The sequence below is a fragment of the Topomyia yanbarensis genome, chromosome 2, assembly GCF_030247195.1.
Source record: "Topomyia yanbarensis strain Yona2022 chromosome 2, ASM3024719v1, whole genome shotgun sequence".
Lineage (NCBI taxonomy): Eukaryota > Metazoa > Arthropoda > Insecta > Diptera > Culicidae > Topomyia > Topomyia yanbarensis.
In genome coordinates, this window is record NC_080671.1 from 303,091,215 (window position 1) to 303,116,685 (window position 25,471).

At 38.6% G+C, this 25,471-nt stretch overlaps 2 long non-coding RNA genes across 2 annotated transcripts in view; both read right to left on the reverse strand.

Moving 5' to 3' along the window:
- Nucleotides 1-9,128, reverse strand: part of LOC131683411 (uncharacterized) — a 148,551-nt gene extending 139,423 nt beyond the window's left edge. Inside the window, exons 1-2 of the long non-coding RNA XR_009304521.1 lie at nucleotides 8,865-9,128; nucleotides 8,698-8,803 (exon numbers count right to left, since the gene is read on the reverse strand). This is a non-coding gene — a long non-coding RNA (uncharacterized LOC131683411). The remainder of the gene's footprint in view (nucleotides 1-8,697; nucleotides 8,804-8,864) is intronic.
- Nucleotides 1,908-3,160, reverse strand: LOC131683410 (uncharacterized). The gene is made up of 2 exons (XR_009304520.1): nucleotides 2,520-3,160; nucleotides 1,908-2,453 (listed from the first exon to the last, which is right to left on the reverse strand). It is a non-coding gene; the product is annotated as an uncharacterized LOC131683410 (long non-coding RNA).
- Nucleotides 9,129-25,471: the final 16,343 nt, after the last annotated feature.

A 25,471-nucleotide genomic window follows, 5' to 3' on the forward strand; every position in this document is an offset into this window, starting at 1 on the left:
TTTACATTACTCGGTTATATTCCAATAGAAAAAGGTGGAATATATTCCTGAACACTTTAGAAAAGAAAGTGTTCAGCCGAAATCAATGAGTGTTCAAAACTCCAATTCAAAAAAGAAAGCGTCGATAGAAATGGCGAACAAAATGCTCAGTAAAAAAAAATTGAATGATCTCAAAAATATATAATTTTAAAATATATTTTGAGCTGATATTAGTATTTATTTATTTATTTATTTATTTATTTATTGATTTTCCATCTGACCTACATGGTCTACATGAAATATAAAATATGGAATGTGGAAAAGCCCATTTGCAGTTAGTGTGGCACCCTCCAAATGCGCGTAAAAACCTCATTATCTTTTCACACACACACATTAAACAATATAGCACGTTAAATTACATTACATTACTTAATTAATAATACATCTAACAAATCAAAATCTAGTGCACTAAGTCAACCGCTTAAGCCTATTTCTAAAAATATCACATGAAACAGAGAAGTCAAAAAATTCATACACACTATTAAAAACACTACACATCGCCCTTACGGGTTCGTTCTGTCCATAATTAGTACTTTGATAATCGAGTCTTAGAAAATCCCACGATCTTAAGCTTCTAGGGGGTGCGTTTACATTTATCTGTGAAAGTATATTTGGGGCATCTATTTCACCAGTTAGAACTTTTCCTACAAACACTGCTCTGGAGATATTTCGTCTTTTTGAAAGGGTGTCCATATCAAGCAAACGACAACGATCAATGTAAGGTGGCAGCTCTATCGGGTTGCGCCATGGCAGAGATTTAAGAGCAAATCGGAGAAATCTAGCTTGTATAGATTCAATCCTGTTAATCCAGATACTCGCATACGGACACCAGATGATAGCTGAAGCTTCCAGGACAGAGCGAACGAGAGAGAAATACAGTGCTCTCAGGCAATATGGATCAGTAAACTCTTTGGCTATTCTGATGATAAAACCAAGGTTCCTGTTGGCTTTCGCAATGATGTGGGAATAGTGATCTCTGAATGTCAATTTAGAATCCAGCAGTATTCCAAGGTCCCTGACAACTGACACTCTTTCAAGTGTTTTCCCTGAGATAGTATAACACCACAAGATTGGATTTTTTTTACGCGTGAAAGAAATTACTGAGCATTTAGATACACTGAGAGTCAACCGGTTTCGAGCACACCAGTTACAAAACTCATCTAGTTGTCGCTGTAGTTCGATGCAGTCCAATTCAGATCGCACAATGAGGAACAGTTTAAGCAACGGCTAAACGATTGTTGATTTTTCTAAACTGTCATTTTTGTTTTGCTTTAAAACAAAAGTTGGCAGAAACAACCAATTTTCTAGTTAAAAAATGATGCTGTCAGTCAGTTAACGCTCAATTTCAACGCAAAGATTTAGTTCGATCAACTATAGTCATTATTAATTCAAATAGGTTGTGAATTGAAATTAAAAATAGCTTTGGCTGTTTCAACTATGTGAATGATACATTTAGCTAGATCAACTAAAGTTATTGCAGAAACAAAAAAAATTGTTGATTAAAATTTAAAGAATTTTTAGTAGTTTCAGCAGTGGAAATAATAAATTTAGCTGTATCAACAGAAATCATTGACGATTCAAAACACTGTATATTGAAACTTGAAATACCTTTGGCAGTTTCAACTATGTGAATGATATATTTAGCTAAAGTCATTGTTGAAACAAAAAGCTTGTTGCTTAAAATTCAAAGTAACTTTAGTTGTTTCAACTGTATACCTAATAAATTTAGCTGGATCAACCAAAACCATTTCTGATTTGAAAAGTTTGTGAATTGAACTTAAAAGCAGTTTTAGTTGCTTCAACAAAAAAAAATCTACTCAACCAAACTGATTTTGGAATATTTCTCAAAATAAAAAAAATCAAAAGCATTGCATATGCATATTTTAATATATTATATTAGTAATAAAACATGTAAATAATTTCATTTAGCTGGATAGGTGATTGCTGCACTGAAAGTGATCAAATTTATCACTAGGAAAAGAAATTTTTCGCTGGCCTTGGCAACCGTTTCATCGGGGAATAAATCCACGGCCGCCCGGCATGTTTTATTATTCATTTTGCACAGCCGTTTAACCGAATCATCCTGTTGAACTTGCATATTATAGTAGCGGTATCCATCATGAACTAGCGCCTCAAAACCTTTGGTGTTTTTAACAATACGACAAGCACCCGCAGCCTGTTGCTAAGTGGTGATATTTGGGCACGAAGCAGGCACAGAATAGCTGATTGAATTCTGACTACGTACTGGCGTTATCTTGGGTTACCTTATCGACTTCATCAGCCGCATACTCTTCCGCGACGGGTGCCACCGTTTTTCCATGAACATGATCGGCTCCCATATGATGGACAAATCCATCGGCGTTAAGAATAATTCTCATCTTACATATGCCACTCAAAGACCACAGCATCATTTCCTGTAAATGAATTTGAATGAAAATGTCACTAGAATTTAGAACTATTTTTCAACTTCGAGCTATTACCTTTCTGATTTTTCGTTAACGGTTTACTGTGGAAGTAGTGTAGATTGGCCTTCTTGTAGTAAATCGCAAAGAGAATAGTGAAAGAGACGCAGAGTGAAAATCAGTCAAAACGGCAACACTCCCTTTACGATGATTTCAACACTAGAATTTGGCAACCGTTTCCAAAGGCAGCATTTAAATCCATATCAACATTAGAATAGGGCTAATAAGATTTGTAAACAAACTTTTGTTTTGCTGATTTCTCTTAATTTGTTATAATTTCAACCCAGAAGACATTTGAAATTGATTCTACCAAGGTTAAAGATGTTGATTCATGTGTATCTTTCATGAAATTCGACTCGACAGCGGAGTAATGAGCGAAATAAGTTTGTTTATAAAAATCTCATTAGCCCTTTTGAAGAATTGATTTTGAAATGACTCCTATTATTGCGCACTTCCCACCAACCTGGACTCCGCACTTTTAAAGTGCGAGTGATCTCAAAACTGCGAGCTGTCAAAAAACATGTATTTCAAGTGATAGAGATGGTACTTTCATAGACAGACCAGTCGAACTAACCGGTCTATGAGAAGAATTTAATGGAAGAATGGTAAGTGCGCAGTGCGGTTAGAATCCAGTTTTTAGTGCCACAAGCAATATATTTTGAAAACAAACCTTTTGTCGATCGTTGGATTTGTTTATCAAACGATGTGCATTTCGAAACAAAGAGATGAAATAATTCTAAAACTTGTTTTTACTCATGCATAGACTCTAGAATGCACCTTACAATCACGATTGCACTAAATTCTGACGAAAATTCAAATTTTTTTTTTTTTTTGATAGATTTACAATACTTATCTCCTCCAACTCAGGCATGAGTAATGTTTATTTACATTGCACGATTGGTTTGCTCAATAAGGTATTTTTGGCTTCACACTATTCGTCTCTTTTCCTATTCTCTTTGGTAAATCGTTAGTAAATATCGTAAAAATATCGATCGTGAACCGATCAAAGGGCCTAGGCCGCATTGACATCGACCCGAGAAAAACAGCATCGAAAATTTGCTTTAGAAAATTAAGTCCTGTTTTAACAGCGTTAATATGTCGAGATTCTAAATGTATTAAAGAACTTAAACCAATATCAATTTTCAGGAGAACAAATGAAATGTTTAATATAATGACGGTTTCTGAAATAAAATAGAAAAAAATATATATTTCGCCGAGTGTGTTTATAAAATGTTGGTTACGCCATTTTCAAGTTGCCCCCTTGTTTTGACCAAAGATGATGTTTTAAATATTAAGACACGCGAAGAGAAAAACAGTAAATTTGGCTGCACGGTTTTCCAAGTTATTTTGTCTGACTTGAAATTCTGATGAAAGCTTGGCGAATTCCTTCTTTGAAGTATTTAGTAAAATACAGTCGTGATTCGCTGGTTGAACACTTTAAATGGACCGCTTTTTAGTTGGACGTCCGCTAGTTGGATCATTGTCCAACTAAAAAGCATCTGAACGTCAGAATCTCATGTCAAATTTACTTTGACAATCTATCTAACAATCTTTTACACTACTAATGTCTTCTTTGAAGAGTTTTTGACATTTGTCAGTCGGTCCAACTAGCGAATCAAATTCGTTGGTTGGACAGAGGCTGTGACCCAACCAGCGAATCACGACTGTATTCGATCATGCAACGCAGAAACGCAGTGATTTCCCTAATAAAAAACAAAATTATACATGAACTTTAGTCCATATAGTGCAACGATTCCATATATTATTTGTATGCTACCCTGAACAGGTCTTTAGGTTCTTGAATCATACAATGTTTATTAGAGTTACGTTACTAAGCCTGTCTACATGTTTTTCGTTGCACTTTTGGTTTGTTGGTGACATTTCAAGCAATTTTGACGTTGTCAAACTGACCCCCATCGAGCGGTGGAACAACGATGTTGCCTATTGTCAAACTCTGTATATGTAGAGATAGGGATATCAGTTGATTCAAAAATAATATTTTTGATGAATGACACGATATTACACTCAAAAGAAAGTAAACGTTATGCCTATTGATTTTACACATAGATTTTTGCAATTAACGGAGGCATATAGACACTATTTGCTGGTACTTAAACCTTATGTGTGTATTTATAAGAAATATTAATCTTACATTCACATTTCATAACTATTAGGCACATAAAACCCCATTCTATAACAATATGCACATATAACTTATGTGTGTGCATACATAGTTTATACAGTTGACACATAGTAGGTATGTGTGCACGTGATAACAATAGCATTTCTTCTTCATATGAATTTTAAGCGGTTTGAAGTAAATAGAATTAACGTTTGGATTTTTTTCAGTGTAGGAGTCTCGATAAGTTCTAAATTTTCAGATCTTGCATCTACCAGCTATATAAAATAAGGGACTAGATAGTAGATGAATGGCTTTGTAATTTTTGATGTGTTTAAATTTACTCGTATTTTATTTGCATAATCAAGGTTATTTAGCATGTATATAAAGTTTACACACTTCGCATGTAAATATAATAACATGAAATTTTTTTAATTCAATCTTAATACTCCCCACACATTACATTGTTTACATTACTCGTTTGGAAACGAGGGATTGCCCTTTCTATGGTCATTCTCAGGGATAGACCTTTCGAACTTCAAATTATGGTCTTGTCAAACTGCAAATGACGTGAGAACCCAAAATGATACCAAATAAGGTATAGGTATACGTAAAGTTTTGATTTTACGATTGACAAGATCGATATACTGCTTCACTTCTTAAAGAAGAGATTATTAAAAACGAAACTAATTAAAACATAATGCTTTGAATATAGAAACTAGTCCTTTCAGGCTTTTTGAGGTTCTCAAGGCGTATATTATCGTACACACATGCATACTATGCAGATTATCTTGAATCTGTTTTGTGTTTGTCAAATCTGCCACTCTTCGCTTTCTGGTCCGGGCACGCTCTTTTTCCATTTGAGGCAGACCGCAGACCCTTGTTTGAAATAGAGCACTCCAGTTAGAGTTTGGCCATCAGCAAGAAGAAGACATGACGTATCCAAACGAGCATAAAACTTGACATAAACAAAATAGAAATACGTCAAATTTAATGCTCGTTTGGATATGCCATGTGTTTTCTTCTTCCTCATGGCCACACTTTAACTGGAGTGCTCTAGTTTGGAACCGTTGTTTTGGGTTCGATTTAAACTTTTGGCTTCAGTTCTCGCGCATCTCTATAAGCATCATTCTTGACAAATATTTTCCCCTCGGGCGAATTAAAAGGGGCCCTTACACGAGCAATTAAATTGCACTTTCCATATACCTCCAAAAAGAACATGTTATGTGACTCCATGCTCGATTTGCTCCAGCATTTGACATCTTAAATTGGCTCCGCTCAGTGTCTTCGCCTAGAAAAACTCTAGTAAGAGAACTGCGGAGAGAAAAACAGCATTTTTGGCAACGTATGCCCCGGCATTGTATGGCAACACGTCCAATGTTATAAGGATAGGCAATCAGGGATGCCAGGTGTTTTTCCAAGAAGTCTGTAATAATTCTCGAATAAGTCTGGAGTTGTCTGGATAGCCCAATTTTTTTAAAAGGCTTGAGAATTGAATTTGAGGCTGTGAGCTTTCAGCATCTTGTATTGCTGAAATTTCCAGCTGATGACAATTCAACAAAATTTATTCACTTTTAGCGAAAAAACCTTTGCTATTTTGTATTTCCAGCTATTCTAAAAAGTTTTGTTTTCAAAATCGTAGCTCGAAAAGTTGTTCTAAAAATCAACGATGAATTCTTCTATCTCGTTTTGTTATTTTTCAAATTGTCTGGATAAATCTGGACAAATTTTCTGAAATCTGGATCAGACAAACATAAATCTGTATGTCTGGACGTCGCTTAAAAATCTGGAAGAATCCAGATAAATCTGGAAGGTTGGCACCCCTGTAGGCAATGTTCGATTGGATTCGTTTTTTGACAGCTAAGCGCGAATCCAATCGATCCAAAATGGAGTCTCCGCAGTTCTCTTTCTAGAGTTTTTCTATCTTCGCCTAACTATGAATATAGTATCTATAAGGTACACCTTGGGAAAACCGTGCAGCCAAATTCACGGTTTTTCTCTCCGCGTGTCTTTGCATTTCAAACATCGTCTTTAGTGAGGTATGTACGTCCTTTCAACCGCAGCTAATTGCCTTATTTTAATAATAATATATTTTGCGTTGTCTCCTGTTTCATGTTTACGATGCAGATGAAAAAAGACGATGCACTGCCACGAAATACGTGCCGAAATTGTGCAGAATACATAATTATAGCCTACCATATACAAAAGTCGGGATTTCGACCAAACTAGATCGATATTCAAGCATGAAATAAATTTGAGCAGCAGAGAAGTAGAACCATTTTTTGGAGTAACCAACATTCACGAAACAGATAACCCAGCGGAATATGCATCCCTGATAAACATCGTATGATTTAAGAGCCTAACTACCTGTACAGGGTATCATCCAAACAATATGAGGAATCGTTGCACTATATGAGTTATAGTTCGTGTATATTTTTTTCTATTATGGATTCCTTCTGTTGAATGCATATGACAAAATTATGTTGGAGGATGTCAAGGGATTAATTGTGGACGCCAATAATGGTTTAGTGAACGAATTTCACTGCGAAGATCATTACCAAAGTATTTAAATGACGACCATATTATAACCATAATTGCAGTCAAGAACGCTCATGATGCGATACCGTTCAAATGTCCCGTATGCCATAGATTCTTCTCCAATCAGCAACTTTTGAAAGAACACCGGCGAACTGCAATTCGAAAGTATTTTTGTCGACAATGTGGTAAAGGATTCATGACACAAGCGAACTTAGAGAATCATTTAAAATGCCATGTATCCTCACGAAAAACCAGAAGGTGCTGCGGTCGTCGTAGAGATTTTAAAGATGATTCGGAACGTGTATTGCATTTTAATGAAATGCACAAATAGAAACAGACGTTCGATCCTATCAAATCGTCTGAATGCAACATCTGCTTTCGATGATATCCTACTCGACAGTCCCTTACAAACCTCTAGCGAATGATTCAACAGCATCAATGCTCCCACTGCGGCGATTTTTTTACGCAAAAACTTGTCATGCAAATGAAAAAAAGATAAGAAGAAGCGTTGTTGCGGGTGTCGTTTAGAACTCTTCGAATGTAAAATCTGCAGTAGATGTTTTCCTTCTAAGTTAACTCTATGCAAGTATCAGCAAAATAAGTCAGGAAAATCTCTACTTTTGTGAAATTTGCGGTCGATCTTTCAATCGCGCTTATAATAAAGTGATCCATGAAACGATTCCAATGAAATGCGCTAGTCGTGCCACATCTGTTCACGCCGATTCAAAAACAAACTCTACCTCAAAAATCACTAAGATGTACGCAACTAGTGAAACGCGAATCTTTTCCTGTGACGAATGCGATAAATGTTTCCGAACGAAGGACCTGCTGAACACTCATGTCATCAGTCATAGTGCGGAACGGAAGGATGCGTGCCAGTTCTGTTCTGCGACGTTTAAGCGAGTCCATCAGTATTTAAAGATTATACTAAAGTACATACACGAGAGAAGGCATTCACTTGCACGACTTACACCATCTGTTCCAAAAGGTACGTTCAATCGGCCGATTCGAAGTGACAGACTATTGCCCGGGTCGGTTCTCAGACGGTTTTTACTATATGAAGCATGTCAAGGCATGAAGATGCCGTAGGCGTTGGCTTTATGTGTGACTCATATGGGAAGCATTTTTTTCAAAAAATCCGTGGTAAAAATATAAAAATAACGCGCAACGTCAAGATTGTCTATGTTAACAATAACTTAGATAAATAACTCTCACGAACTTGTGAGGTGCCACCTTATTGGAACCCGGTAGATGAAAGGGAAAACAGGCATTTTCACCAACCAGAGATAATTAACATTTTTAACACTTGTTTTTAATAATAAATCTAATTGTGCATACTCCGGTTATTCGAGGAAAACTCAGCACCGGTCAAATTTCGAACTATCTGGCAATGGCAAATATCGTGACAATGATAATCAAGTTATTAATTCAATGTTTTACTGCTTGTGCGAAAGGTCTAAAGAACCATAAGGCTATTGAAATATCGTCAGTTTTAGGTAAAATTACACAAAGAATAAATAATACGGAAACGATACTCACTACAATATCACACTTCATAATTAGACGATGATTTGGTGGTGCCTTTAGAGATACAGGCACTCAAAAACTGTCGCCCACAATTCATATTTTTCTACAACCAAGTATCCTGAAATAACTGTAATAAGTAAATTCAGTGACCAATATTCAGTAATCAAATGAAAACAAACCTACAGCACCAGCTATCACTTTCTAATAGCGATCAAATAAGTTTGGATAAATTGTAAGAACGAAACTATTAGTTGATTGTATTGGTTTTCTTGGTAAAATTAACGATTCTATAATCATAAATAGAAATTAGCAGCAGAGCGGATTTCTTTCTTTCCGTGAACAAATATTCACCTCTACCTCTGAAATGCAGCTATTTAGATTAAACGAAACATTATTTTCAATCACTTAAATCTTACACGTCTTATAAATCCAATTTAATAAATGGTAGCAGTTTTTACATTTTAATTTTCAAATGACAAATATTGTGAACTAGCTGAAGTGTAGTTTTCAACTCACAAATTAGTTGAATGCGCATTGATATTTTTGTTTTCCTTTATGCTGTCTTTATTCTCAGTCAACTGACAGCTATCAGAAACAACAATATTTTTCAGCAAATTAGTAATAAAAATTTGAACAAACACGTTAGTTGTAACAACAATTTTTAGTTAAATCAGCCAAAACGAAAATCAACAATTGCAATATCTTAATTTTGTGATTGACGGGTTCTCCGTGTAGTACTAGTTCGCGAAGCTATTAGAAGTGGTCACTGGGATAAAGGTTTAAGACAATATGAATCGGAAGCAAAAAGTTTGAGAGTGTTGGGAGCATTAATTTTCATCAGGGACCGAGTGATTTTGCCCTATGAACTGCGTGATAGGGCGCTTGTTTCAGCTCACCAAGGTCATATGGATGCGGCATCAATGAAGAAAATTCTGAATAAATTATTTCTGGTGGCCCGGGATGGCCAAACAAGTTGAAAGTTTCGTTAAGGGATGCGGAACGTGTTTCCGACTTTCCAAAAAAAAAATCCACCTATTCCGTTGACCAGCCGTGAATTGCCCGAAGGACCATGGGAAGTGCTGCAGATAGACTTCTTTTCTTTTAAAGACTGTGGCTCGGGAGAATTTCTAGTGGTTGTAGACACCTACTCACGATACCTTCACGTAATTGAAATGAAGAAGATAGATGCGGATAGTACTAATGAAGCCTTGTGTAGAATTTTTGAGGTATGGGGCTACCACCTCGCCATCCACAGTGACAATGGGCCACCATCTCAAAGCGAAAATTTTATTAGTGCGTGGGAAAACAGAGGTGTTAGGATTCGAAAATCAACCCCGTTAAGAGCTCAGTCAAATGGAGCTGTAGAACGCCAAAACAAAGGTTTAAAAGATGCTTTGACCGCTGCGAAACTTGACAACATCAATTGGAAGTTAGCTTTAGAAAAATATGTGCATATGCATAATAAGGTTCGACCGCTTTCACGACTAGGAATAACGCCGTTCGAGTTACTTGTTGGCTGAAGATTTAGAGGGACATTCCCGTTTTTGTGGGAAACACGATCAAGTGGATCAAACAGATATACGCGAAAAGGATGCATCTTCCAAACTCGTCAGCAAAAAGTATGCCGATTTCGTAAGAGGAGCGAAGGATTCGGATATTGCTGTTGGTGATAAAGTGCTTCTGGCTCAAACCACAAAGCAAAAAGGAGTCCCAACCTTTTCCGAAGAGTGTTACACGGTTTTGACTAGAAATGGAGCAAAGGTTATTGTATGCAGCGATAGAGGTGTCCAATATTCCAGGAACGTGCAAGATGTGAAAAAAGTACCTTTCTTGCGTGAAGATAAAAGTAGTACCGAGTCATGTAGCACTAGTGAGTATTCTGCTACAGTTGAATTTCCTGAAGTACACAATGATGATTTATCAGAGAATTATGAAAGTGGAAATAGACCCAAACGTATTTCAAAGAAACCATCTCGTTTTAACGATATGGTTTTGTATACTATATTTGATTAAAGAGTAGAAGAGTACAGCATTGTAGGATAGAGATGTGATACCAAATAAAGTTTGAAAAATATATGGTGTCTTTGATATGGGAATCGTAAAGAAATCAATATTCCGAATTATATTCATTATTCATTTGCGGAAGGTATTCCTTTGCTTGTCGCTCATTGGTGGAAAGAGAAAGGCCCTCTCTATATAAGCGAAAGTATTAACGCGGACTAGATCATTCACGTTTCGAACGCAGCGAAGGACGGACAGCAACCAACAGCGAGCAGCTTTCATCCGCGCTAACATCAGCCAATCAGCAACCGAGCGAAAGCGATTGACTGGTACGGAGAGCCCTCTCATATATTGAGCAGCGCAATCCAAACCAGCTCATTCACGTTTCGGACACAGCAACCAGCAGCGAGCAGCAGTCACCCGCGCTATTATCAGCCGGGCGGCACTGAAAATAGCAGCAGCGGAGCGACAGCACTCTTCAGCCGAGCAACCATCCGCCCAACACAATCACTGAACTACCGGCGGACAATGATGTCCGATTACGACAAACCTAGGCAAGGCCATTCCGGTTCCGGTTCTGGATGGAATCAAATAAAGACATTTGACACCGTTTTAAAAAATATGGCGTTTTCTGGTTGCCACAAAACAGTGAAAATTGTTTCATTGTGAAGCTGGGGGCCGGCAAAAGATGGAAATTGGGAAATGACGCCATGTTGAAAACCAAGATGACGGCTGACGGTTACCACAAAACAGTGAAAACAATCGTCAATATGGGTATCATTTAAAAATGGGTGGTTAGTAGAAAACAGCAATTGGTACAACACTGTACTTTTATCTTGTGTGCATTGTCTTAAGAACAAAGGAAACCGCACGTTCTACTTTTACATCTGTCAAGTTAGAGTATTAAACGTTTCTTTGGAAACGAACTATTCAATCATTTTGAAGTGACGAATTGAATTGGCGCCTTTGATAATAAATGCTGAAAAACGTCGAAAAATATGTATTAACCAAGTTTAATGCTTGCTAATTATTTACTTTAACTTAATTTGTCATTAAAACTGACTGAAAACTGTGCTTCTAAAGCTTCAGGTATTCGCATGTTTTATTTACAATAAGGCTTTTACACAAAAATTTCACCATATTTTATTAAAGTGTCATTCATCCCATAAGAAATACATTGCGACGAATCGTGCACTGAATAGCGCTACGAATCTTGCTGTGACGAAAAATAATCGTCGCGTCTTCTTTGGAAAAGCACGGACAATAACAAACGAGCAAAGTGAACGACAGTTAGTGCGTCTAGAACAAACGAACCATTGTATGTACTCCTACCATCATGAGTGAATTTGATGAAAAAGCGCTGCTTCGATCCAACACAGCGGTTGTTGACTTGAGATTTTGTTCTACACGACCGAGTCTCCGTGAGCTGGAACATTTTCTGAAGGTGAACATGAAGCTTAGGCGTACTCCCCGTGAATCAATTACAAAATACATGTCGCAATTCGGTGAAGTGGAATCCGTTACACCTGATACTTGGAGAAACTTCTTCTTAAAGGTGTTCTTGTGGTGAGGATGCGAGTAGAAAGACCTATTCCCTCCCACTTGACTATACAATTCAAATGTAACGGAACTAACATTAAACAGACCACGCTATGCACCCACGAAGGGCAGACATCTACGTGCAAATACTGCAACCAGGCGGCACATAATGGAACACCTTGTGCGGATGATACTGAGGAGAATGCATCACAGCCAATTCCTCACACATCTTCGGAAAACCAATCCGAAACACAGACTTCAATACCAGCACCAGAACCACAAATGGTTACCAATTTTGTGACAGCTGTTCAGGCCATAATAACTATAAAAGCAGCATCTACCCGGTCAGTGTGGCAATCAGAAAGTTAGCAAAAGTTTACCAAAGCGAAATTGATGCTGGCAGAGTTTCTGCGAGCATTTTGCACGATTTATGCGAGAATTCTGGCAACGAATTTACTCAAATGCAACAACCGTTTCTGACAGAAGCGGTTAAACCAACCGATGCTGCTCACTTTTATCCAGAATCCAGTCAGAAATGTAAATGTTCTCCCTAGCTCAACTAACCCGACAGGATACGCGCAGAAATCTGACAGGGCTGCCAAACCAAGACTTGCAGAAATCTAGCAGAGCGGTCTCTGCCAGAAAATTTGCTCACTGGGAAATGCTTCAGAATCAACCACTGAAAAAAATCCATACGTTTTTTTTTTTTTTTTATTCATTTCGTTTATTTGATAGGCACAAATGCGTTAGCTTGGCGGTGCCAAATGCTTTTGTTTTTACATTTTGGATATCTTAAAACTAGGAGGTTACAATGTTGAAATATTTTTTTTTACAAAGGAAAAGAAAGTTTACAGCTATCTTAAGACTAGAAATAAGATTCAATATACAAAAGAGGGCCAAAAGATTTTTTTATGAAAAAAAATTAAAACAAGGGATTCACTTTGATATACAAGAGGGGGAGTAATAGTATTTTACGAAATATTTTACGGTTATCTTAAAACTAACAATATAGTTTAGTACACAAAAGGGGGAACAAATATTTATGAGAAATTTCACAGAAATCTTAAAACTAGGGATTCAATTCTATTTACAAGATGGAGGACAAGAGTTTCAATAAAGAGTAAAAATTATAGCTATCTTAAAACTAGGAATACAGAATACTAATTTGAATTTTTTAACTAAAACTTATGCTTGGTCAAGATATTCAAAGGGTGGCTTATTTCCGCATCAGTGTAGCAGCAGTTGTATCAAAGACAGGGGAGAGACAGGGAAAGAAGAGCAAAACTTGCAACTTTCGCTCGAACGGCGGGGGGGGGGGGGGAGGGAGATCAGCGTATCAAATTTGCGCCTCAGTCTAGTAAGTCGTCGAGTACCGGATTGGCGGATGGTATTCTTCGGACCCGCGGGGAATCCTTCAAAAGTCATCGGACCTCGAGTCGCTCTCGCTTCAGTTTCCTTCTATGCAGGCGTAGTGGTAAGGGCGACGGCGGTTACATAGTGGCACTCTGGAGCTGATCGGTTCCACAAGGCAGGAGGAAACTCTAAAAACGAGAAATAAAAGAGAGGGGCTAAATTGGGATATTTATCGTTTTTATGAAGGTATAAATAAGGGACATATAGGGGAAATCACGAGTTGCCAGCATATCTCGGACTGGTACATTGGGTGGTCTACCTCGGGCCCGAAGGGATTCCTTTAACTGAGACCTGGCGTCACAATACCCGGCGCACACCCAGACAACGTGTTCGATGTCGTGATAGCCCTCGTCACAAGCGCACAGACTACTCTCCGCAAGCCCAATACGCCGCAAATGCGCATCCATGGTGTAGTGATTGGACATAAGTCGGGACATTACACGAATAAAATCCCGACCCACATCCATCCCCCCGAACCAAGGCTTCGTTGATACCTTTGGGATAATCGAATGTAGCCATCGTCCAAGTTCCCCATTGCTCCACGAGGTTTGCCAACTGTTGAGCGTCCTCTGACGACAAATACTAAAAAATTCATTGAAGCAGATTGGTCTTTCGTATATGTCACCATTTAATGCGCCCACCTTTGCTAATGAGTCGGCCTTTTCATTGCCCGGGATAGAACAATGAGAGGGGACCCAAACAAAGGTAATCTTATAAGATTTTTCAGATAACGTACACAAGGACTCCTGTATCTTCCCCAGAAAATACGGTAATTGCTTTTTAGGCTTCACCGCACGAAGAGCCTCGATAGAGCTGAGGCTGTCCGAAACGATGAAGTAGTGATCTGTGGGCAGAGTGTCGATGATCCCAAGGGTGTACTGAATTGCAGCTAACTCTGCGACGTAAACTGAAGCGGGATCATTGAGCTTGAATGAAGCGGTGATAGTATTGTTGAAGATACCGAAGCCAGTGGACCCATCGAGATTTGATCCGTCAGTGTAAAACATTTTGTCGCAGTCGACTTCTCGGAATTTATTATAAAATATATTGGGGATCACCTGAAATCCATACGTTAAATCTATTTGCCTCAAACCGCTTAAAATTCATATGAAGAAGAAATGCTATTGTTATCACGCGAACACATACCTTCTATGTGTCAACTGTATAAACTATGTATGCACACACATAAGTTATATGTGCATACTGTTATAGAATGGGGTTTTATGTGCCTAATAGTTATGAAATCGTGAACATGTAGACACCATAGACGATGATGACATCGACGGAAACAAAAGAAAACTAATCGACCCACAAGATGCACTAGGCGAGCAGACAAATGGTACCTTGCCACGAAAGAAGATCTCACCGCGCAATAGAAAGTTGCGTGGACAAGACCCGAGGGATATTTCGTAATATTTATTTTAATTCATTTTTATTTTTACATATTGTAATAATTTAATAGACCCACGGCTCCGGTAAGTTACCACAATGAGCTGTGTCAACTAAACGAAATAAAAAAGGACACTTGTGGCATCTTTTGCTGATGAAGGTTCATTTGGATGCAGCGAATGCTGCTCTTTGTTTTGGTGTTTTCAGCTGTCGATTTTTGTGGCGTTCCAATTATTTTACCGATGGGTAGTCGCAGACGTTTAAGTGGCCTTCTTTGACTCAGGATGTGCTTCGGCTCTTGCCGTTTGCGCACCGATCCTCTTCTTGCGTATCAGTTCGTGAGTCGCATACGGTAGGGCGCTTTTGTGTATAACTCGTGTGATGAGCTGCCACTGATGCACTCGTAACCGTTGCTGCAGGCTTGCTATGACCAGAAGTCCTCCGTGAAGTGTTCCGCGTTGGGCCACCCACAGGAGCTTTTCCAGTCCATGCTTGTCTAGAACATTCACGCTCGGCGACTACCGGAGCACCCTTCAACTGGCGCATTCTAGGCTTTCCGGGTACGTAGTGTTGTACCCTATAAATAAGAACGCGGATTATAGGATCAACTTATTTCTTACTATTTTTAATTTTATGCACGAGGTAACTCTTTCGTTCTAGAGCAATTGATTTAAACTCCGTATCCACAGGAAAGGGACCGCCAATATTTAAAAAGTACATGTCAAATTGACTGTAATTTAATTACTGGAAAGTTTTTAAGTATATACCTTCTGTACTTCAAATAAGAAAAATATTGTGAGTACCGCTTTTATGTACTTTAAATACTTTAAGCACTGAAAACTGACATCCAAGTCAAGTTTTCAATGTGTGTAAGAAATAAACTTTGGAATGCTATCGGCAATTCGACGCTGTTGTGCTATCTTATGACAAGCGCCATTTAGCACTTTTCGAGAAAAACGATTTTTAAAGTTTGAGATTGAATATCTTAACATTTATAAATGTTAGAAGCTTTTCGGGGAAGGCATTCGATGCTTCTATCTTTTCTGAAGTAAACTCTCGATTTGTGCGAAGATCGGTTGAGTATATTTACAGTTTTTGTTTAAAATGTAAACCAAAGTCGCTCACATACGTGTCATAAGTGTGTATTGATGAATATGTATGACGTGTCACAAATGTGTACAGAAGATTTCATATGAAAATGAATCATAACTGATTCGTAAAATTATGCGTTATAGATCACTATGTCCAATATCATACTTTTCCATGCGATAGCAGCAATATCAGGTTACAAAATGATGGTATTAGAACACAAAGTTTTTCCAATTTTCCTCCTTTATTCAGGAAAAACAATGAACAAAAATTGGTTTCATTGACAATTTAGAGACAATGTATATCAAACAATGTTATTGTTGATAGGTGACTAGACGAAACAAATGTTCTTATTGCATAATCCATCACTACATTTCGGTATACTTCCCAAAACAAGTGGAAATCTCAAAAGGAAATTTGTCCAATAATCATGAATATATAAGCCAACCATTCCCAGAAAAAAACTATGGTAGGGAAAGTTTTGGTCCCGAGACAAGAACCTAATGCTTATGGTTGATCTGCATAGGAATTACTTATGTCATCAGAGACATCTATTGGCTTGCTATAAGCTTTTCGGCTTATAGCAAACCAACAAACTAAGAATGTTGTATCTTTTTTCTTTGTGATAAGATAGCACAACTCGATCACTCGAGAAATTGGCGCTTGTCATAATCGTGTTTCGCTATATATCAGCAACCCAGCAGAATTTTAAAATTCTGAAAACGCGACTTTATGGCGATTTTAAAACTTATGGCATATCTAACTCAGTTCACCCCAAAATGGCGTTTGTCATAAGATAGCACAACAGCGACGAATTAGCAACTTGTCACTAGCCGGCGCTATGAACGCCCAGCAATCGCTATACGGAACTTGCATGCAAACTTGGATAAAATAGTGATTCACGCATGCGAATCTGCGTGCGATGGTGGTTCAACGTATTTTCACTCAAATGTTTATACAGGTTTTTTGGAAAAGTTTGTTCTAGCCAAGGGGTGAGTCGCTTAGCACAAATCGAATTGTGCTCACAAACAAACAGCGTGGTAGCTTATTCCGCAATGTGCCACGATGTGCCATGGTGTTCAGTAAAACAAAAGCAATTGATGCTATGATTATTTAACTACACTTTGTTGGCAGTTTTTAAGTTGTCAAAAGTGTGCCTCATTGTGCCACACATTTTGGTAACGAGTGAAACGATCGTGTATTACTGTGAATAGTAATCTTTTATCGTGTTATCGTAGGCGATACAGTGTGTATGGCACATTGTTCACCCCTTGGTTCTAGCTTATATGTTCCTGTTCTCTGTGCTTTAAGTACTTGTACAAAGACGTTAATTACATTAAATATCACATTAAGTTCAACAGAAGTAGTTTTTTTGCTTTCATTAATTACTCTAATTACATTCAAAATACGCAGGTATTTGCAATACAACGCACTTAAACCTGCTAGTGCTGGCCCCTCGGTTCAGTGGGTCCCTCTATGGGATTCGACTAAGTGCGAAACGAACAAATTTGCGCTCAACACTCAAAAAAAGTAAACGTTATGCCTATTGATTTTACACATAGATTTTTGCAATTAACGGAGGCATATAGACACTATTTGCTGGCACAAAAAACCTAATGTGTGTATTTACAAGAAATATTAATCTTACATTCACATTTCATAACTATAAGGCACATAAAACCCCATTCTATAACAATATGCACATATAACTTATGTGTGTGCATACATAGTTTATATAGTTGACACATAGAAGGTATGTGTGCGCGTGATAACAATAGCATTTCTTCTTCATATGAATTTTAAGCGGTTTGAGGCAAATAGAATTAACGTTTGGATTTTTTTCAGTAAAGGCACAATAAAGTGCTTTTATTGGTAAACCTCACAGTGACTCTAAAAATGAATCCCAGTAGCTTAGAGGCCTTAGAAATAGTGTACTCGATGTGGTGCCTGAAGTTTAGTTTGGGATTTATGAAAACTCCTAAATTTTTAACAGATGATTCCCGTTTGGTCGTTTAAATATAGCAAAAATATGAAAGGTCCTTGTCGTGTCCCGGCTTAGATTTGGAGCGAAAATCCATTTTACGTCCGTTCTTCTATACGCTACTCCGAAAACTGACTGTTTGTCGCGAAGAAGGTTCTTGTTTTTTCAACTACCCACCGTAACCAAAGTAACAGAATCCTGAGGATTTTGTGAGAAGTACGTTTCCAAAAACTAATTGTTTGTCGCTTAGCACGTTCCTATTTACAGTAACCAACGTAACGGATCGTGGAACCACGCTTCAACAAGAGATTTGCTTTCTGGTTCAAGCGTCTAGTTTCTAGGGAGACGAAATTTTCCAAGCAACGGTGTTTGTGGAATCGCGCTTTGTCGAGTGTGTCATGTCGATCTCCTTGTTGTTTTATGCGGGTGTATATTATATCATATTCACATTTTCTATGTTGCAATGAAGCATAAAAACTAACCGTTAGCGCGTCTTTTATGCACATAGTTTAGGTACATTGAAACAATTATTTCACTTTCTTTATCTTTTTTTTTTATTTTGCCTTATCTATCATATATACTACAATTCATCCATCCCCTACTCTAGATGATGTTTTGTTAAACATTAAAGATACATAGTCAATGGACGGGATCATTCAGTATATTTACTAGTGTATGTTAACAATGTATTATGTGTTTCAATTTGCATTAAATAGTAAGAACAATTGGTTTCAAAAGTCTATCTATTGGTACACGTGATATATAAAGTTATCATTAAACCTAGCTGGTTTGCGAATATCTCTCTTTGGTCTCTTTGGACAGGCGTTGGATACATCTATCGAATGATCGTTTGGTTCATCCAAAGGCACAGTTGGCAACGAATCGAAATCAGTGATGGGCTCTACAACATTTTCGTCAGAATCCTTCAATAATTCAATTAATCCAGAAACCTTTTTAACGTCCTGAATGTTACGTGCGTACTGTATACCGTCTTCGTTTCTGATAACTACTTTGGCTCCATGACGCTTTAGAACGGTAAATGTTTCCGAAGAGAACGTTGGGTCTATTTTGCTTTTCTTTGGAATCGAAACGATGACTTTATCCCCGACTACAATGTCACTGCATTTTGCTCCTCTATGCTGATCTGCATACTGCTTACTTATTAATTTAGCCACGTCATCAGTATCTCGAACATCTGATCTGTCCAAGTCTCCGCAATCTTTCGCGTCCCACAAACTTGGAAATGTGCCACGATATTTCCAGCCGACGAGAAGCTCAAAGGGTGTTACTCCTAATCGTGCATGAGGTTTCACGGTGTTGTGGACGTGTACATATTCCTGCAAGGCTTTTCTCCAATCATATCCGCTTTCTTTTGCTCCAGCGAGGACCTTTATTATCCCTTGGTTTTGTCTTTCGACTAAACCATTCGATTGTGGGTGCAGAGGGATCGACTTATAGACTTTGACACCTTTGGATTCCCAATAGCTGATAAACTCGTGTCCTTGAAACGGTGGACCGTTATCGCTCTGTAGCGTTAAAGGAAGTCCCCAAACGTGAAAGATCTTCGATAGTGAAGAATTCGTTGTTTTCGCGTCTATAGCCTTAATTTCCATAACGGACAAATATCTCGAATATGTATCAACACATACCAGAAGCTCACCGGATCCACATCCGGGAACCGATAGAAAATCGATTTGTAACATTTGCCAAGGCCCATCTGGCAGCTTACGACTTGTAAGAGGAATGGGTGGATTCTTTTTTGATATTACAAGACATACCCTACATTCTTTGACGAATTTCTCTACGTCCTTGCTCATTCCCGGCCACCAGAAGTACTCTCGCAAGATGCGTTTCATAGCTGCACAGCCAATGTGCCCTTGATGTGCAGTTGCCAAAGCCTTTGAACGGAGGCTGCCAGGGAGCACGGTTTTGTCATCTTTGAATACAATTGATCCGAAAATTCGCAAAACTTTACAATGCACCTCAAACCGCCGAAGGTGTTCTGGCCATATTCCAGAGGTTAAAGCTGCTCTTACTGTGCATAGATCTTCATCGGATTCGGAAGCAAACTCAATGTCTTTCCAAGTGATATTCATATATCCACTGTCTACAGCGTATAAAACATGTTTATCGTTATCATCGTCGAAAGGTTCATCGCTTTGTGTCCTTGCTATCAGGTGAGATAATGCATCTGCTAAATTTAAATGACTAGGAACACGTTTGACTAAAAAATCGAATGACTGAAGTCGTAGTGCCCACGACTCAGCACGGGTTATTGCGCGTTTGCTTGATCTATGTCCATTCCCGAAAATAAATTCATTGGCCTCTGAATCTGTCCGAATAGTAAACGATTTACTAGTCAGGTAAAAAGCAGGGACCATAGCCAAGGCTTCTTTTTGCGTTTGAGGATATTTTTTCTCCGTATCCGACAATGCCTTTGAAGCGCATGAAATTATTCGAGGTTTTTCTTCTTCGTCAAACTGGATTAGTACTGCTCCTAGACCTATAGGCGTTACGTGATTTGGATGGAAATATCCCAACCGAGCGATGGATTTCAGTGATTCAAACTTCAAATAGAGAAACTCATCTTCTTCTGCTTTAGACCAATAAAATGTGTCAGACTTTGCTAATAACCTCAACATTTCCGTTTTATCTGTCCTTTTTAATATAAATCTCTCTGTGAAATTCACCAGGCCCAAAAAACTCTTCACCTCCAATTGCGTTTCAGGTCTGCGAAATTCTCTGATCGCTCGTAATTTTTCATCCTCTACTCGCATTCCATCATGTGACAAAAGAAACCCAATAAATTTCACGGATTGTTGTGCAATAACGCATTTATCGACGTTTATGCTTACTCGATGCTCCTTTAGTCTGCGTAATACTTCTTTCAAGTTTTCGTCGTGCTCTTTTTTTTCCATGCACTAAAATATCGTCAAGGTAATTTCTAACACCGCGACAGCCATTTAGAATTTTTGTCTGTAGTATCTCCTGAAAAATGTCGGGAGCGTTACAGAGATCGAAGGGTAGCCTTTTGAAACGGAAAGTAGAACTTCCGGCGAAAAAATTTGTAAGATGTCTTGATTTTTCAGCTTATTCCACATGGAAAAAGGCACTGGTCAAATCAATAGTAGAAAACCAAGTTGAACCGTGTAAATCTGAGAGAATTTCTTCTAGAATCGGCATTCTGAACGGAGTCCGTATAATTGACTTATTGGGTCCTCTCAAGTCCACGACGAGTCTGATATCGTCCTTACCTTTAGGTACTACTAGCAGGGACGAACAAAATGACCTGTCCATCGGATCGATAACTTGCTCAATAATGCCGGAAGACAGCAGATTATTCAATCTACGTTCTGTTTCTGCCCGGAAAGCCAACGGAATATTCGTATATATGTTACTTGAAGGTGGTTTGGTTCTGTCATAATCAAGGACAACAGCAGGTACATTGAATTTCGGGAATTCATCAAAAGATTCCACAGCGAAAATTTCACCCGGAAACGGCTTGTTTGCACCATCGTTAGGTGATGAGCAATGGATTGGGACATTTAGCCCGATCTGCAGCACACTATAACGGATCGCTGTTTTTCTACTAAGTAACGGTTTGACATTGTTAATAACATAGAACTTTTCGAGAAATTGCGGACGATCCTCCGATATGAATAATTCGGCCACGAAGGATGCCACAACCGCGATCTCGCCAGGACTTGCATATGCCTTCAACGGTTTGTCTGCACCCTTGGTGACATCGAATAAACGATCTTTAGACTGTGCACAACTCGTCAAGAGCTCATACACATCTTCTCCAACGGTGTTCACTTCTGCCCCAGAATCTATTAAGAACTCGACGCATATCCCAGCGATACAACCAACAATAATCCCGCTTTGGTTTTCCGTTTGTTCGCCACATTTCATATTGGAAATTCCGTTAATTTCTTTCTGTAATAAGATACCTGTTAGGGCCAGTCTACTTGTCGTAAGTAATTGATCATCCATGCGTTTGCGTTTTGATATAGAGTCCGTTGATAAAGGCAAGCCTGTAGGCGATTTTGATATTGAAATTTCAAATTGACCAGAACATATTTGTATTTATTTACTCCTTAACAACAAAGATACAGTAACTAATTCTAAATCAAAACATTTAATACAAGTGATGAAATCGGATCGCAGTGGACTAATCAATAATCAAGGTAGTGCTAATTATTCACTTACGGCATTGTTGTCTTCGTTTGGATTGTCCTCCTTAACCAATACGGCAATTCTTTTTGCTTTTGGTGTAATTTCATTCTCGTAATCGCATTCACGTTTCATAGTTGTTGGCGATGGCATCTCTCGACAAGCACGTTCAATGTGGCCGATATTTTGACAGTTTCGACAGATCTTACTTAAAGCGTGACAAGCAGAAGGCAGATGAAATTTGCTGGTGCATCTCCAACACGGGTTTCTAGCTGCTTCGGAGATTCTACCCGTACCTGAGCGCTGAAAGTAACCTCTATCTCGATTGTTCCACCACTTGCTGAAGTTCCCAGCCTGTTCGTAGCCAATCCTGCGTGAGCTATCTCCCTTTGAATGGTTGTCCGTACGATTCAAATACCTGGATTTAGCCTGTCCACTTGAAACAGCAGCTACTTCTGCATACGTTACCGCTTGTGGGTGATTTTTTTTGAAAATTTCCTCGTTTGCTTTGTCCACCTCGTATGCGCGTATCTTCTCGATAAGATCAGTAATCGTTCCTCCTTTTCGCAGAAGTTTCCTACCTGCTTCGCGAACTTTTAAATTCAAGGCGTGCAACTGGATTACATCCGCCACGTTTTCAGCTAAGTGCTCTTCCTCAAAGTCACACAACTTAGCGGACGCAATAATCCGCTTGACATATTTCATGTCCGATTCGCCGACTTTCTGTGAAGTCGATCGCAACTTCTGGCGTTGTAGAAACTTGTACTCGCGAGATCCAAAATAGTACTTTAGACGACTGACAGCATTCGAATAAGGGGCAGTAATTACATCGGGCGCATCGGATGGTGCGGTGGTACTGTCCAGAAGCTCCAGAAGCTTAGGACCTGCTTTCACTTTGAAGACGTTCATTTTTGTTGTTTCATCGATTATCCCCACAAGCTGAAACGATGCCTCTATCATCTCCTTCCAATTATCAAAGCACTTTCTATCTATCTCGTCTTCATTTTCTGAAGGTTTGCATTCTGCCACGTTCAGTGAAGCCACTGATAAATTATTTACAGATGTCATGAACAGGGATTCGCCGTCGCTAATCTGCCGATCATCGCGCATCGTAGAATTACCACGCGTGAAATCAACTTGCGCGTCATGAATAGCGTAGGCCTCTTCAAGTTCACGTTTATCTGTTTTTGCTTTTTTTAATTTTGAAACCAGGCAAGCCGTTCGTTTTTTCTCCGATTCGAGTGCTTTTTTTAAAACTTGTAATTCTTTCTTAGAGGGTCCGTTCCATTTCCTAAAAATACAATGGAACATTTTAGGACTTTAATACATACTTTATGTTTATGATTCTTCATTTATATATTCTTTATCGGCAATCAAAAACGAGAATGGCATGGTTATATTGCAATAACCACGGTTTTAACATTAGTTTTCCATACAATTGATTTAAAACTGCAGGAATGATAATCATTGTCCAGCGCAGAGGTCAATGAGTCCCGCTCAAGGGTTGTATAACGACTATTCTCGCAGCCACTCAAAGTTGCTGTTCCCTCACGAGGGAACTCATCCACGCACGCAGGCGTAATTTTGAATCATTCAGCCACACCAAGCTGTTGGTCCCTCTCGGGGGAAGATTTTGTCATAGGATTAACGCATTTAAACGTAATGTACTGCCCATGATCGCATATCAGTCCCATAAAGATAGGAAATCCCATAGAAAACGGGACAACTATGCGATCATGGTTAGTATATTTGAAATTGAATTTTAGTTTTACCAATGGGTTTGTTCCGCTCGAGGAAGCTATTTCAATAACCAGTACAGGCACTCAAGCGTACGATCATGAATTGAGCATTATTGGTGAAAATTTATGCTCTTATATAATTTTCCAAAGATGGAATCGCCATATTGGAAGTTCAAATTTAGATAATTTACACGCCGTTTTCGGAAACTTGTACAAGTCGTTCTGAGATCCAAAATACTGCTAAAATGGTTGCCGCTACTATCTATTGGACCCAAATTTCCGATGAAACAGAATACTTACTTCCCCGGAGCGTGTTTTGCGCCATTGTCGTGTCCCGGCTTAGATTTGGAGCGAAAATCCATTTTACGTCCGTTCTTCTATACGCTACTCCGAAAACTGACTGTTTGTCGCGAAGAAGGTTCTTGTTTTTTCAACTACCCACCGTAACCAAAGTAACAGAATCCTGAGGATTTTGTGAGAAATATGTTTCCAAAAACTAACTGTTTGTCGCTTAGCACGTTCCTATTTACAGTAACCAACGTAACGGATCGTGGAACCACGCTTCAACAAGAGATTTGCTTTCTGGTTCAAGCGTCTAGTTTCTAGGGAGACGAAATTTTCCAAGCAACGGTGTTTGTGGAATCGCGCTTTGTCGAGTGTGTCATGTCGATCTCCTTGTTGTTTTATGCGGGTGTATATTATATCATATTCACATTTTCTATGTTGCAATGAAGCATAGAAACTAACCGTTAGCGCGTCTTTTATGCACATAGTTTAGGTACATTGAAACAATTATTTCACTTTCTTTATCTTTTTTTTTATTTTGCCTTATCTATCATATATACTACAGTCCTGATGAACTCCCGAGCTAGCAGCAAATGGTAGTGTCATGCAGTCTCCAATTTTCACTACCATTTCACATTCGGTTAGGTACGAATAAAACCAATCCATTAAATCCAAGTCTACTTAATTTGGAAACAGAAATGTCGCGAAGAAGTCGTTGTGAATGGCATCTACCTGTAGTCTTGCTTGCAAACATTGACTAATGAAAGATCTGTAAGATACTAAGTTTGTAGGCCGTTTAGACATGAAACCATGTTGGGTCCCGGATATGTAGCTAGAGAATTTTGAGTGATAAAATCAAGCCCAGTCATTTCGAATAGCTTAAACACTGCACATAATGCAGCTATTCCGCGACAGTTCGAAATAACGCTGAACAGCATTGATAACGGAAGCTGGCGACTATCTAAGCAATTTTTAGTACAACAGATGGGATTCCATCGGGCCCTGAACTGGACGATGACTTCAGCTTAGAAAATGCTCTGCTGACTGTAGCGGGTGTAACAATAGGGTGAGAACCAATTGGAGAATGTAAAGGAACAACATTAGCAGCTTTGAAGATTTGATTATCAGTAAATCTTGACTGAAAAAACTTTACTGAAATGTTAAATTACATATTCCG